The sequence below is a fragment of the Lampetra fluviatilis genome, chromosome 4 (assembly GCF_964198595.1).
Source record: "Lampetra fluviatilis chromosome 4, kcLamFluv1.1, whole genome shotgun sequence".
NCBI lineage: Eukaryota > Metazoa > Chordata > Hyperoartia > Petromyzontiformes > Petromyzontidae > Lampetra > Lampetra fluviatilis.
The window spans coordinates 28,846,277-28,861,523 of NC_136278.1; the positions used below are offsets into that span (position 1 = coordinate 28,846,277).

Sequence of the window (15,247 nt, forward strand, 5' to 3'; positions counted from 1 at the left end):
TCACAGCTGCAACCATCATACGCGCGCACACACAACACACTCAACAAATCTCATTCATTGACGTTGTTGATTTGGGCCCAAGATTGAGATTATTTTATTTTAGTTTTGTACTCCACCCCACCGCCGCCCTGTAAGCTTTTACAACTGGCCCTGATTCCCGGTCCCACGAGACCCCCAGAGGAAGGAGCGAGGGTTCTTTAATTGAGGTGACCGCGAGCAAAGGGTCATCATTCCAATGGAGTCCGTACTCGCCCCTCCCTCCTTCCTTCCCTACCTCACTCCCCTCCCTCCCTCTCCTCCCTCCCTCACCTCCCTGCCTCACTCCCCTCCCTCCCTCCCTACCTCCCTACCTCACCTCCCTACCTCACTCACCTCCCTCCCTACCTCCCTACCTCCATCCCTACCTCCCTACCTCACCTCCCTCTCTACCTCTCTCCCCTACATACCTACCTCCCTCCCCTCCCTCCCTCCCTACCTCCCTACCTCACCTCCCTACCTCACTCACCTCCCTCCCTACCTCACTCCCCTCCCTCCATCCCTACCTCCCTACCTCACCTCCCTCTCTACCTCTCTCCCCTACATACCTACCTCCCTCCCCTCCCTCCCTCCCTACCTCCCTACCTCACCTCCCTACCTCACTCACCTCCCTACCTCACCTCACTCCCCTCCCTCCCTCCCTACCTCCCTACCTCACCTCCCTCCCTCACCTCCCTGCCTCACTCCCCTCCCTCCCTCCCTACCTCCCTACCTCACCTCCCTACCTCACTCACCTCCCTACCTCACCTCACTCCCCTCCCTCCCTCCCTACCTCCCTACCTCACCTCCCTCCCTCACCTCCCTGCCTCACTCCCCTCCCTCCCTCCCTACCTCCCTACCTCACCTCCCTACCTCACTCACCTCCCTCACCTCCCTCCCTCACCTCCCTCCCTACCTCACCTCCCTCCCTCCCTCCCTACCTCCCTACCTCACTCCCCTCCCTCCCTCCCTACCTCCCTACCTCACTCACCTCCCTACCTCACCTTCCTCCCTACCTCCCTCCCTCCCTCTGAGACAGACCGAGGTGGGCAGCCTGCGGCTGCGGTGCCGCGTGCAACTCTGTGGCTGCAGCCCCCAACACCCACCCACCCACTCGCGGGGCAGTCGTTATAAAAAATAATAATCTTAAACACAATTTAACGTAAACATAATTCATGAAATATGGCAGGAAATGAGTCATTATGGAATATCCTGGTGCCAACGAAATGCACAGCGGTCAAACTGTATCGTTCAAGAATAACTGAGGGGTGGAGCGGAGGATCTAATTAGACGCAGTTTATTGCATCACTTATTCAGTTTATTGAAGTCACAATTTGTTTGTCGTCCGCTGTATACCTGCTGTGTGTACAAATAGCCCTGCGCGTGTTCTCCAACTATTTTGGTCAAAGATAAAAAAACGACTTTGAAAGGTTTCCGACCCCCATGCTCGATGAGGACTCCGTGTAGAGCCGTCACTTTCTATTCAATATGTATGCTGAACTTCTTCCGCACCGTACGTAGCCAACCGTGCTAATCGGAAGTTTCCACGCACGGCAGCTGTGTGATCTTCAGCACAAGGGGAGACAAAAGCGGCCGGGCGTGGTGTTGGGCAACCACCCCCTCGTGTGCGGTGCAGACTTTCATAAATGCTCGCAAACAGCACTTGCCCCAACAGTATGTTAAAGGCTATACGGGGGATCTTTGTCTTGTGGCTGTGTAAACAAGAACGTGCATCTCCCCCCCCCTCTATTTTAGTGGAAGTTAACATTTATATTGCCTTCCATATCTTAAATCTATTTATACACTGGGGGTTCTTTAACTGTTTGTGACAATGCACTTTTTTTCCATATAGCGTCAATGTGGTTTGATAAAATAAGTCGTGGGGAAACGGGGGTGGGGGGCCCAGGATCGGTTCAGAGGTCACTCACCACTGATGGGTCACAAGGGTGGTGAGATGTTCACTCCCTCGCCTGGTATGCAGGGAGGTCGTGAGTTTGATCCCGAGCCTGATTCCTCTATATTTGGAGTTTGCGTGTTCTCCCCGTGGTCTCCCCGTGGCCGTGTGGATTTTTCTCCAGGTCCTCCGGTTTTTCCCTCCACATTTAGAAGCAGGATGCGTTTAAAGTATTTTGCTGCTATAAATTCCCAAATGATAAGCAACTTCATCATGGGACCTCCTTTGCCAGTACCAAAATATAATAATAGGTTTTTTCTTTTTCTGGCAACAAAACAGGTGATGAGATGTTAAAACACCAAACTGAAACCTTTTACAAGGAATACTTTGATAATATATGCATTTTCTTTACACCGTTTTGAGACGAGGCTCAAACGAAAGCTGCCTCTGGTGTGGACCAATCCGTTTCAAAGACAATGCCTATATTATCAGAGTATATTTTTGTTTGCATTCTGACGACAAGCATCGTGGTTAACGCAGACATGATTCCTTGTAAAAGGCTTCAGTTTGGTGTTTTGTTGCCAGAAAATAGAGGAAAACCTATTCTCATAAGCAACTTCGTTGAGCTATCATTTGTGGCCAGGTCGCTTCTGAAAAATAGCTATTTAGCTCAGTGGGCCTTACCTCGTAAAATGTATTAAAACATACATTTTCGCCGTGGTCAGGAATCGAAGGCAGGTCGCTGGGCTCGGATCGCAGCTCGCTAAGCACCCCCCTGGGATAGCGATTAAGCGTTGCCAATTCATTCACCTTCCTGCCAGCATTCCTGAGTCTGTATGGGGTCGAAGAGTTTCACCCCCAACGCCCGCCCACCGTCTTGCTCCTTCCCCCCCCCCTCTCTCTCTCTCCGGTGATTTGATGAATTGTAACGAATCATGCTCGCGATTCTATTCACTTTGACTGGAGATCAGTAAAAAAAAAGAAAGAGCTTCATAGCTCATCGTATTTCTACAGGATAAATACAGATTCTGATTCTGAAGAATTATTTGCGTGTGTTTTACGTTGCAATGAATGTCAGTGGCTGCAGGGGGTGGCATGAACTCATTGCGTAGATTCCATGACGAACGGAACACGTTGACCAGGCGCTTTGATGCGTGTGTATTGTGAGCTTAAAAAAAATCGGTTTTTATCAATTAATCGATGCATTAATTCTAGATTTGAAGCTTTCGTGACTGCAAGGATTCATACTCTTAGGTTTTTTCGGTAAAGTCACGTAGGTAAAAAATAAAATTAAAAGTTAATAAAAGTAATAATGGAAATAAAATATAATAATAAATCACGACGTTTCGGAGGCAACACAAGTCTCCGTCATCAGGTGGGACCGTCACAGCTAAAATTACTGCATCAAGTGATGCAGTAATGATTTATTATTTTATTTTATTTCCATTATTACTTTTATTAACTTTTATTTTTATTTTTTACCTACGTGACTTTACCGAAAAAAACCTAAGCGTATAATCGATGCATTGTTCCAGCCCTAAATATTTTGACACAGTCTCTGAATTCCAACAATTACGCACGTGGGACATTGACCCACAGATTTGACGACAATCACACGTTCTCAAAAGGCTCGGCCTTAAGATTATAGAGGCAATTTCCACTCATGCGGTAAGTACGGCCACTGTCAGATAGATGGCCATGTGGAGCAGTGCTCCAAGCTTACTAGAAAACAAGAAACAGTTCGGCATAAAATACGTTTTTGGGTTCCATTGCGTAAATACAAATGCGTTGTTAAACCCCCACATCTATATTTACGCGATCTTACCAAAAAAACCCCTCTATTATGGATAATATTAGTCGCGAAAGCCTGCATGTCAAATTAACAATTGAGCACTGGGGCTAAGGCCACCAGGTTTCTAGCGGCCTCAACCGGGACACAAATTGTCGTTGGAAGCCCCATTCTCGCATAGCCACGCCTACACGCCCACTAGCCACGCCTACACGCCCACTAGCCACGCCTACACGCCCACTAGCCACGCCTACACGCCCACTAGCCACGCCTACACGCCCACTAGCCACGCCTACACACCCACTAGCCACGCCTACACGCCCACTAGCCACGCCTACACGCCCACTAGCCACGCCTACACACCCACTAGCCACGCCTACACGCCCACTAGCCACGCCTACACGCCCACTAGCCACGCCTACACACCCACTAGCCACGCCTACACGCCCACTAGCCACGCCTACACGCCCACTAGCCACGCCTACACGCCCACTAGCCACGCCTACACGCCCACTAGCCACGCCTACACGCCCACTAGCCACGCCTACACGCCCACTAGCCACGCCTACACGCCCACTAGCCACGCCTACACGCCCACTAGCCACGCCTACACACCCACTAGCCACGCCTACACGCCCACTAGCCACGCCTACACACCCACTAGCCACGCCTACACGCCCACTAGCCACGCCTACACGCCCACTAGCCACGCCTACACGCCCACTAGCCACGCCTACACACCCACTAGCCACGCCTACACGCCCACTAGCCACGCCTACACGCCCACTAGCCACGCCTACACGCCCACTAGCCACGCCTACAGGGTGAGCGACTTTGCTCTTCCTGCTGATGGCCCTTGCCCACTACCCCATAGGCCCTACCTACAACCTACGCCGACCCATCCATGCTCGATCTTCGCCCATACTATTAGTTGGGCGTCAGGTTAGGAAATGTTAAACCGGGGACAAAACGCCGAACGCAAGAACGCACAAACACGTTTTTTTCTAAAACGAAGACTGTCCTGGCCAGAGCGGGAAGTTTGGTGGCCACACATTTATGGGAGGCAACAATGAGTCAAGTTTAGTGTTTCAATGCACCAGACTGCGATTGACTGCTATCCTCTTCGCTTACAATGCAGAGGTCGCAATCGGGTACCCGATACCCGTACCCTACCCGATACCCGGCTACCTGTACCCGGCCGGGTACGGGTACAGGCACCCGTTTGCGACCCTGGTACGGCCGGGTACAGGTACGGGTAGGCCGTGAGTCACTGGTGAGTAACCGTTTGTCACTCATTTCCCAACGTCTTGTCTCTTCTCACAATTCAAGTTCCTAGAATCAACCCACCTGCACCTGCAACATGGCTTCATCCCAGAGGTCGCAATCGGGTACCCGATACCCGTACCCTACCCGATACCCGGCTACCTGGCCGGGTACGGGTACGGGTACCCGTTTGCGACCCTGGTGCGGCCGGGTATGGGTACGGGTAAGGAATCAAAACCCGTTTGCGACCTCTGTTACAACGACAACGCCATTCAAGGTTTTGTCCTTCCCCCGGACCTCCGATTAGCACGGTTGGCTACGTACGGTGCGAAAGGAAGTTCAACATCCATACTGTGCATACATTTACCAAAGAAAGCCTGGCTGGATCTCAAGGGTATGTTCTACGGGAGTCCTGGATTTGGGATGTTTGGTTGATTTCTATTCTATAATGTTTGGCTCCATGTGGAGGGAAAGCGAGAGATATCTGAAGCAATGACGTGGCCATCTCCTGGCCATATCACAGTCCCACGCTTACAGCACCTGGAAATCCCCCAGTGGGCATCCATTCGAGCAATAACCACGCTTCGTTTTTCAGATCTCACGGGACTGGGTGCATTTAAGGTGATTTGGCCGTGTGCTTGCGTGCTTTTGTAAACACCACAGCCCCAAAACAGAGGGCCAGCCTTCTGCTCAGCAGATGTCTTTAAACTCAACCACATGGCGGATTAAGACAAACACTGAACATGCTGAACATCAGCCCTGGCAGACGTACAGTGTTTCCACATGCCCAAACCCCTATTTTTGCAATGGGTAAGTATTAAAGACGGCCGTTTAGTGGGGTTGAGAAAGGCAGTCTGCGTCCACCAGTAAACGTCAAACACTGCCAATAAGATTTGAACCTGGTATTTATCTTGATTTTAAGCTTTCGTGACTGCAGGAATCCATACTCTTTGGTTCTTTACCGAAAGAACCAAAGAGTACAGGTATTTATCACTCGGCGCATTAAACATCACTGTTTCATTGCTTTCATGGCTTTATTTTGGTGATTTCGAAAAGTTTTTTGGTTTGGCCATGTTTGTTTGTTGTAGTACGGAGTAAGACTGATGGCCTTAATCTAAGTTGTCTTGTGGTTGTTGTTGTTTGACTTGCATCCCACTGGGATTTTTGCACACACCATTGGTGTACACGGTGCTTTTTCTGGAATATGTTGCTGTTTTTTCTTGGATTTTCTGTTTGCACTTAGTCACATATTCATTTTAAGATGTTTTCTTGTTCATGTTTTTGTTTTTTGTTTGTTGCGGTTGCACCCGATTCAAGAGCCGAATGGCTCACAGGGCTATACCTAATAAATGAACTTTAAACAGACCAGTGCTTGACGAGTAATTTAACGAGTAATTTATTTTGCAAGTGCTATTTTCGTTGAAAGATGAAGTGACAGAAAGAAGACGTGGTGGACATGCAGTCCGGGCCGGCCCTACTTCCTCTTCGGGTGGAGATCGAAGGTTAAAGGTCAAGAGGAAGACAAATATGGAAGTGTTGGTGGCATGACTTGGAGTAGTGAACCGGACTCAGCATGGGTGGCCATCGCGAGAGGAATTGGTCAATAAGTTGAGTGGCTGACGACGATGCTTGGGGTGGATTTATTGCATCGCTGCCAAATCCAAGCGAACAACTTCACCGCGTGTTTGGCTGCAGCTGCCCTTAATTTACTTCGCAAAGGTGATGTTCCCAACAATAACTACAAAAAACGCCTGGTTTGGGACCGACAAATGCTGTCAAGCGAATTGCCGTAGTACACTTTGTGGGGGGACAAAATCCAGGAGACAGAATGGAGATTTAAAATATGTAACCCTTTTTTTGGAGAAAAAAAGCTAAAATGACTCACCGGGGTCTCACCGCAAGACAATCAACACCAGGACATGACAAAGCAAAACACAACTTAGGGGTGCATTGCATGACTTTGTATCGCCCAGTAACAGCCCAGCCCACGACCGTAAGCCGACGAGAAATCGCGCTCTCCGTGCGGTGTCGAGATTTCAATCGCGCTGGGCCCATCAACAAACTGAAATGTTAATTTCAAAGGCGGTCGTAAAACGGCCACAGGTGTTAAACGGCGCGGATGGCCATTTATTGATTTCACAGAAGGCTTCAGAGTGAGGAGGGGGCGGGGGTGTTAATTGGTGTGTACGGCCCCAACAGACACCACCTGGTAAGTGAGTGAGGCCATGCCTGGGGGCAGATCGGTGCAGGTTAGCGATTTGAGAGCCTGTGATTTAGCATAACGGGACTGTGGCCTAGCCCGGGATGTGACTGTGGAATGGGCGTCACGGTGGCTAGGAGATGCTAACTACCTCGCCTGGTATACAGGAGTGCGTGGGTTCGATCCCGACCCTGATGATGCCTGCTGTGTATTTGGAGTTTGCGTGTCTCTCTCTCTCTCATCATCATCACGGTGGCTAGGAGATGTTAACTACCTCGCCTGGTATACAGGAGTGCGTGGGTTCGATCCCGACCCTGATGATGCCTGCTGTGTAGTTGGAGTTTGCGTGTCTCTCTCTCTCTCATCATCATCACGGTGGCTAGGAGATGTTAACTACCTCGCCTGGTATACAGGAGTGCGTGGGTTCGATCCCGACCCTGATGATGCCTGCTGTGTATTTGGAGTTTGCGTGTCTCTCTGTCTCTCTCATCATCATCATCACGGTGGCTAGGAGATGTTAACTACCTCGCCTGGTATACAGGAGTGCGTGGGTTCGATCCCGACCCTGATGATGCCTGCTGTGTATTTGGAGTTTGCGTGTCTCTCTGTCTCTCTCATCATCATCATCACGGTGGCTAGGAGATGTTAACTACCTCGCCTGGTATACAGGATGTCGTAGGTTCGATCCCCACGCTGACGCTTCTTGTAAATTTGGAGTTTACATGCTCTCTCTCGCGCAGAGTTTTCTCCGGGTCCTCCGGTTTTTCCCCTCCACGTTTAGAAGCAACATCACGCGTTTAGAGTATTTGGTGACTGCTATACATTTCCGAGTGATAAGCCACTTCGTTGAGCTATGATTTGTGGCCAGGTCGCTTCTGAAAAAGAGCTATATGGTTCAGAGGACCTGACCTGTTAAAAAAAAAAACTGTTTATTATTGCTCAGTTGTCAATACACTGTTGGACGAGAGTATGCTCAGGTTGTGTGGGATTTTGGAGGGTTATTTGAGCGTACTTCACAATGCCGGTTTTAGTGTGGATTAGTGAAGACGATGTGCATATACGTGGGGGCATAGAAAGCATTGTATAGTAGAGGACAACAGTGCATCTCTTGCTGCCCCTGCTGTCCAGAACGCAGTCCCAGATAGTCCCAGGTAGCTCAATCCTGAACGATCATTACTGAAAATGTACACACCTGTACTTGGCTGGCAGATCCAAAAGACAATTTGTTATGTCAACTTAATTTTCTAGCAGATTTACTAACTTAACTGGCTGACTTTATATATTTGTATTGACCGGTAAACGTTACGTGAACTTATTTAAATTTGCATTTATGAATTCTGGAGAATGCTTTTTATTTTATTTTAGGTAGACTATTCCAATTACTAGGGGTTGTTCGCAGACACATCTCACAAGCCAGGAAAATCACGAAAAGAATTGCACACGAATGACGCATTCACGCAAGCACCTGATGCTCCGTTTTTAAGTTTTAAAATGAAACATCTTTGAATGGTATTATGTTTTGAATTAGAAAATTGTATTTCTTCATTAAAAGCTTATATCATTTTACATCTGGAAGACTTAATTGAAAACGACATTTCGCGTGAATTTTCTCTCGTCGTTAAGTCGATGGCCTTGCTGGGGGTTCGCTTCGATGCGGACTTTCACCTGCAGGGATCTGCGTCTCATTTCTGGCTGAGATCAGTCGGAGGCTACTTAGCGATACACACTTTGCCTCTTGAAAACTGTGCCGTTAACACTTAAAACAAATGTGACAACGCGTATACCCCGTAAGGTACGAGGATGTGTTTCATCACACGTCTCTTCGCGAAACAGTTTAAACGCGTGGTGGCTAACAGAGCCCCAGAAGGGTTCATTGACTGCGTAATACGTACAGAGGTAACGTGCACACGCTTCTAATTGTAGCACCCACGTTGCTGTCCGAGAAAGGTGAATTCGTCCCTTTATGAATTGCAATTTGTTACGCACACGCACGCATTGGTCTCCAATCGGACATTCGGAGGCGCGGGAGAATGAATTGGCAGACAGAAAAGTCTTCAGAGTCTGACAAAAAACAAAGTTCCACACCGACGCCAAAGTACTAAAACGAGAGGAGAGGGCGAAGCTTTCGGATTGCTGCGAGCTGCTGCGACAGAGAAGCGATGGTCGTGGCCATTTCGTGAACACGGGGAAATGAGCAGGCTAAAGAGAGACAAACACAACTCAAAAACTCACTTTTTTCATTTCACTCCAGTCGTAGCATTAACGATTACCGCTGTACGTGCCGGCGAGTTCGATTCAGACATCGTCGTAATAATAATGATGATGATTATAACTGAAGTCAAAAGTGTCCAGGCACACTGCCTAGAATCCACTTTACATCAGCCACATCAACTCTCAACATGTGAAGGGTGAAGAAAAAAAAATATCAACGGCGTTTTAATAAATACAGTGCTGAGTGCTCAAGGCAGTCTCATTTCGAAACGGAGAAACAAGAAATGAAGGGCTTTCGTCGAGAAATCACTTCCCCCGTGCAAGGCGTGTTTTTTTTTCCATGCTGACATATATATTTTTTTGTTCTTCACAGGAAAGATTCGTCACATTCACTGTTGGGTCATGCGTTTCATTTTCCCTACATTTCGAAAGGAACGTATTTCGAATGAGGCTAAGTATTCTTAACTGTCGGTTTTGGGGGGTATAAATAACTACATTTGGCATCTCTGTACCTCGACTATTGTGCATTAATACCATTTATTTGTTGAAAAATAATGAACTTCACGTGTACATTTAAAGATTGGAAAGTGAGTGAAGTGTTGGCACAGTGGTTAGCGCATTGCGCCATGAACCCCCGCAAAGTCGCCTGCCTGACTTCAATTCCTGGCTCTGGCACGCGTTCGTGAAAATATCTGAGCCGGTCGTCATGATCCTCCTGCCTTCATGAACCCCTAACGACCGGTGCGGTGAAGTATGGCTAAACGACCCCCGCGTGACCGATCCAGCGTGGCCAGGCCTTTGTCCAACAGTGGATAGAGAATGGACTGGAAGTTTTCGTAATTATGTAAGATTCCAAGTACGTTAATATGTTCAATCACGTAACAAATGTTCTCTCTTACTACTACATTACTCTTGTGCAGTGTAATGCAGAGTAAGTATAGTATGTATGTTGAACTTCTTTTGCTAATCGGAGGGGTAAATATATTAATAAAGTAATTGTTGAGTGTCTGGATCATGTTTTTAATATTATGAGACTCCAATAAAAATGTCACAAAATTCAGGAAACTAACGTAAGGAATACTTGAAGAAGTGACTGTCAATTTCAGTGCAGTAACAGTTTATGCACGCCAGTGTTGTGTAAATATGCCGCACATAACTTACACACTTTTTAAACAAATGGTGCCCATAATGCATTACACCGCAGTACAGTACTGATAATTATTCGCAAACACATGGAGCCTCATGCAGCTAAGCAGGCTGGAGCTTGGATAGTTATTAGATACTACAAATTCCAGATTTCGAGGCCACATTGTGCGCAGCAGAGGGCAGTGGAATATAATCCAGATTTGCATTATACTTCTACGCTCCTCCGCCTTAACCAATGAGCACTGACCAAGCGCGGTCAAATCACCCTCACAACCACCAACTACGGTATGGAGAAGCTCTCATCCAGCAGTGGATGCTGACAAGGGGCTGCATGTGGCACGGCACACGCAACCGCATCATGGCGCCACAATTGGAACGATCATCACAGCATGCCAGTTTTGAGCATCGCAAAGTTTTGATTATTTAAATTTCGATTTAAAGCTTTCGTGACAGCAGGGATTCATCTTCTTGGTTCTTTCGGTAAAGTCACGTAGAAGGGAAGTAATAAAATAATAAAAATAAAACATAATCAAATAATTCTCAGACGCTGTCTCCCCGACAGACCTGGTCTTCACCTGAGGACGGCTGCTTACGTTGTGGCCGAAACGTCGTGAGAATTATTTTATTTTTATTATTTTATTACTTCCCTTCTACGTGACTTTACCGAAAGAACCAAGGCGTTTAGATTATTTAGTTTGGCTGCAATACATTTCTACGTGATGATAAGCCACTTCGTTGAGCTATCATTTGTGGCCAGGTCGTTTCTGAAAATGGAAGCTAATAGCTCAGTGGGCTTTTCCATGGTAAAATAAAAAAAATTGTTTCGTTTTACTTGTGTTTTTTTAGTGATGTGCTTACCGATCCTACACTGTGCACTCCTATCGTACATTTTCTTGATTGTTGTTGTAACGTTCTGACCCGCCACGACTGGACATCTGCGAACAAGAGCTTTACAGCTCATCGGATTCCTCCTGCAGTACGAACACATATTCTGATGCAAAGTTTTATAGAACACACGCATGGTGCAATGCGCCCATTGCCCCTTAGCAGCAACACTGCCTTGGCTCGCCCACTGTGCCACTCAATCGAGAAATAGCAAAACGGTGCCACCTACCTCAGATCCCCGCCGTTGCTGTTTTCTTGAGCGACTGATGCTGTGGCAGAGCGCCCCGCGTGCTTTATCAGAACCGAGGCCCAGTCAGTGGCCGGAGTGGTTGTTTGATAAAAAAAAATTATTTCATTTTTTGTTGATGACGAATTCTAATTCTCCGTACGTGCCACCAAGCAGCGTGGCAGTTCTCTGCCATGTTCATCAGCGTGATAAGTCACCCTCAAAACCCACTTCCTGCACCAGCGGTCCAAAAAAAACAAATAAGTGTGTAATGTGTTGCTCGTGTCCAGAGATAAATGTTAATTTGCACGTTTCAGAATCCTTTCGGCGTGTGTACAATAACGTGTGTGAACGTACTTCACTCTCGCTGTAAACATGTTGAGATTAAAAAAGAAACTACAACATACGTTTAAAATTAATTCAAGGGCAAACATTCAAAATGGCAGTGCCACCCACGATGGGTCAACTGTATTTTTCTGTGGGTGAAGAATGTATGGGAATGTGAACATTACATGTGTTCACATTTGAAATGCAACTTATGAAACTGCTAAATATTCCTTCAAAGTGATCTGTAAAATATATTATTTGTCTGCGCACACCGCAAAATGTTAAACATGCCGTAACACGAGACAATATTCTGTAGCAGTCACTAGTGGCCAGAGGAGGTCGCACGAGCCAATTACAAACAACATACTATGCCAAACAGTACACGTGCTTCTATGTACATATTGGGAGCTTTAGAATTGATATGACGGCTTTCAGTTGAAGCCCTTTGTCAACTTTTATTGCTCCACTGTCCCCCATAGTCTGGAACGCCTATTCCTCAAGCCATGCTCTTGACTAACTGCTCCTGTTCAAGTCCAGACTCATGGTCTTCCTTTATAGCCTGTGCCTATGACTTACTACCTCTCTCCACAAAATAAATATGGGCACCGCAGTGGCAAGATGTTAACTACCTCGCCTGGTATACAGGAGGTCGTGGGTTCGATCCTAACCCTGATGCCTTGATATTTGGAGTTTGCATTTCTCTCTCTCTCTCTCTCCCTGTGGTCGCGTGGATTTTTATCCGGGTCCGCCAGTTTTTCCTCTCCACATTTAGAAACATGCGTTTATAATATTTGGCTGCTTTCACTTTAAACATGATAAGCCACTTCGTTGAGCTATCATTTGTGGCCAAGTCGCTGCTGAAAAAAGAACTACATATCTCAGTGGACCTTACCTGGTGTAAGAAAGATAGTTTACGTAAAAAAATGTTTTCATAGTTTAATATTCCAAGTGTTTTTGTACAGAATTTTGAGATGTGATCACATTCAGACGTAGCATAAATCGACGTTGTATTGTATCGCTCTTGGCACTCCCAATTATCTTACAACTCTCAATGTACTGAGACATGTGCTCGTCATTCCATCTACAACTCAAAAACCAACAGTGGTAGTAGTCGTACCAGGATGCAACAATTGACACACACACACAAAAAAATCTGCAATTATTTCCTTTACCACGTTGATACGGTTATTTTGTACGACAAGATGTCACCTAACCCCGGAGATCGGGCCAAACCGTTTAACGCATCGAACAACACCACGACCTCGGCAGGAACTCCTACAACGCCACGTGCCAGTCGCGAACCCATCGATCTCGAGTGATTGCCGAAGAGTGCACAACAGCGAATGTTTTTGGACAAGGTGAAGAAGGCAGAGGGAGAGTGAGAGAGAGAGAACGGCTGAGGATTGCACATCATTCATCATCCAGCCAGTGAGCAGAACGGACGGCGACTACGAACGCAGCTGCGGTAGCGAAGAGAAGATGCCAAATGCGCAGGTCAAAACGGCGAGACCTGAACGTGGCTATATTCACTTAGCAGCAGAGAGAGATACTTTGTAATTGAGGTTCAATTAATTGCAGCCTTAAGTAAACACAAAAACAGCGTTCAAAATGCTCATAAGACATGAAGAGAATGAAGATGTAATACGTACGCTTTCGCGACCAATATCATCTCTCCACAAATCTGGCTGTCGTCTGATGAAGCTAGTAATTATTGGCGAAACGTCGAACTCTGATTGTAAATGTTGTGGCTTGACTCTCCAACACACCGGTGTAGTGCTGTACTAGTGACGAATTGGCATGTTCTGTTTACGCGACAAACCTTACTAATTCGCTGTGCCGGGTGGTGGCGGACTTAACGACACATTTATATATTTACGCGATCTCACCCAAAAAAAACCTCTATTATAAAATATTTAATGTTGAACGGTAAACACCTGTAGTGTCTATACTAAACTCGTCTCGATTGAGAACTGATTTCTTTCAAACTTGTTTTGTGTCCAGTCTGTTGTACCTTCTCCAATCAGCAAGGTCGGCTACGTACGGTCGCGAAATAAGTTCAACATCCGTACATACATTAAATGACAGTAAGCCGACAACGAAGTCACCCTGAATGCATCCGATCTCCTTGAGATCTCAGAAGCTCTGCCGCTTTAAGGCTGGCTAGCACTTGGATGGGAGACTGCCAGGGAATCCCAGACGTGCTCGGTTAGGGCTGCGAGATTGACAGATGGGGGTACAGCAGTGAACTGTTTGAGTTATATCCTCGTATTGCAAGGGTTTTTTTTTTAAATCTCGGTATTTCGGTTTCATCCCACAGGCACAATACTCACTGATGGAATTGGGGGAAAAAATCCCAACACAGGACCCTCCTGAAAGAGCACTGAGATTCAACGAGGCTTTGCAGGGTAAATGCCTTAATTATAATAATAAATACATTTAAGCATCGATATGTTAAAAATGCCACGCCATGCTTATAGTACTAGCATCACAATGTTGAGTTGGTTTGATTCTTGTTTTAGTGTTCTGTCTTAAGAACTGGAACCGCATACGCCAAACACAATGCATGCTGACAAGAAGCTTGAAACATAGGGCCCAGAACACATGCTTAAAGAGGCCTTTAGTGATATCCATTCACAGGCACAGAGTAAACAATCTTGGAATAAACTCTCTAAAAGGATTGTAACATAAACCCGTCCCGATTAATCGCACGAGTGCACAGTCAAATATTTAGTTGAATGTATTTTTTAAACACCTCCCACATTTGCAGACCTTTAAACCATTAAACGGCCCATTCGTGGTGCTGTATGTCTTATTGAAGAAAAGGTAAAGGTGCAGCCCTGCAATCGCTTGTTCACGCCACTGCTGGCAGAAGGGCCTCCACCAGAGGGAATTCAAAGAGAGACTCTCTCTCTCTCGTGGGCATTTGGCCTACTCTTCCACGCTGGCAAGACGTCTTGGAAGCGGTGGAAGTATCCCCACCACACGTGACCTACCGATCACTTGTGGTTTGCCCATTGATATCGCTGGGTGGCAGGAGGGTGCATTGAAGAAACGCGCCACGTTCTTGACCTTTACTGCAGCCTTGCAACCCATTGATTCTCAGTCGTAAACGTGTTTATATAATGTTAATAAATACGTAGGTTTGATGAAACAAAGTAGTTGCATTCTTCGTTCTTTCGGTAAAGTCACGTAGATAGAAAATAAAATAAAAATAATAAAATAAAAATGTAAGCAAAAAACCCACGACGTTTTCTTTTTTCTTTTCTTTTATTATTTTATTTTCTATCTACG

At 46.6% G+C, this 15,247-nt stretch overlaps 1 protein-coding gene across 1 annotated transcript in view; it reads right to left on the bottom strand.

Annotated features, from left to right (window-relative positions):
• LOC144931349 (uncharacterized) overlaps nt 1-15,247 on the bottom strand; it is a 79,529-nt gene that overhangs the window by 63,393 nt on the left and 889 nt on the right. The window lies entirely within an intron of this gene.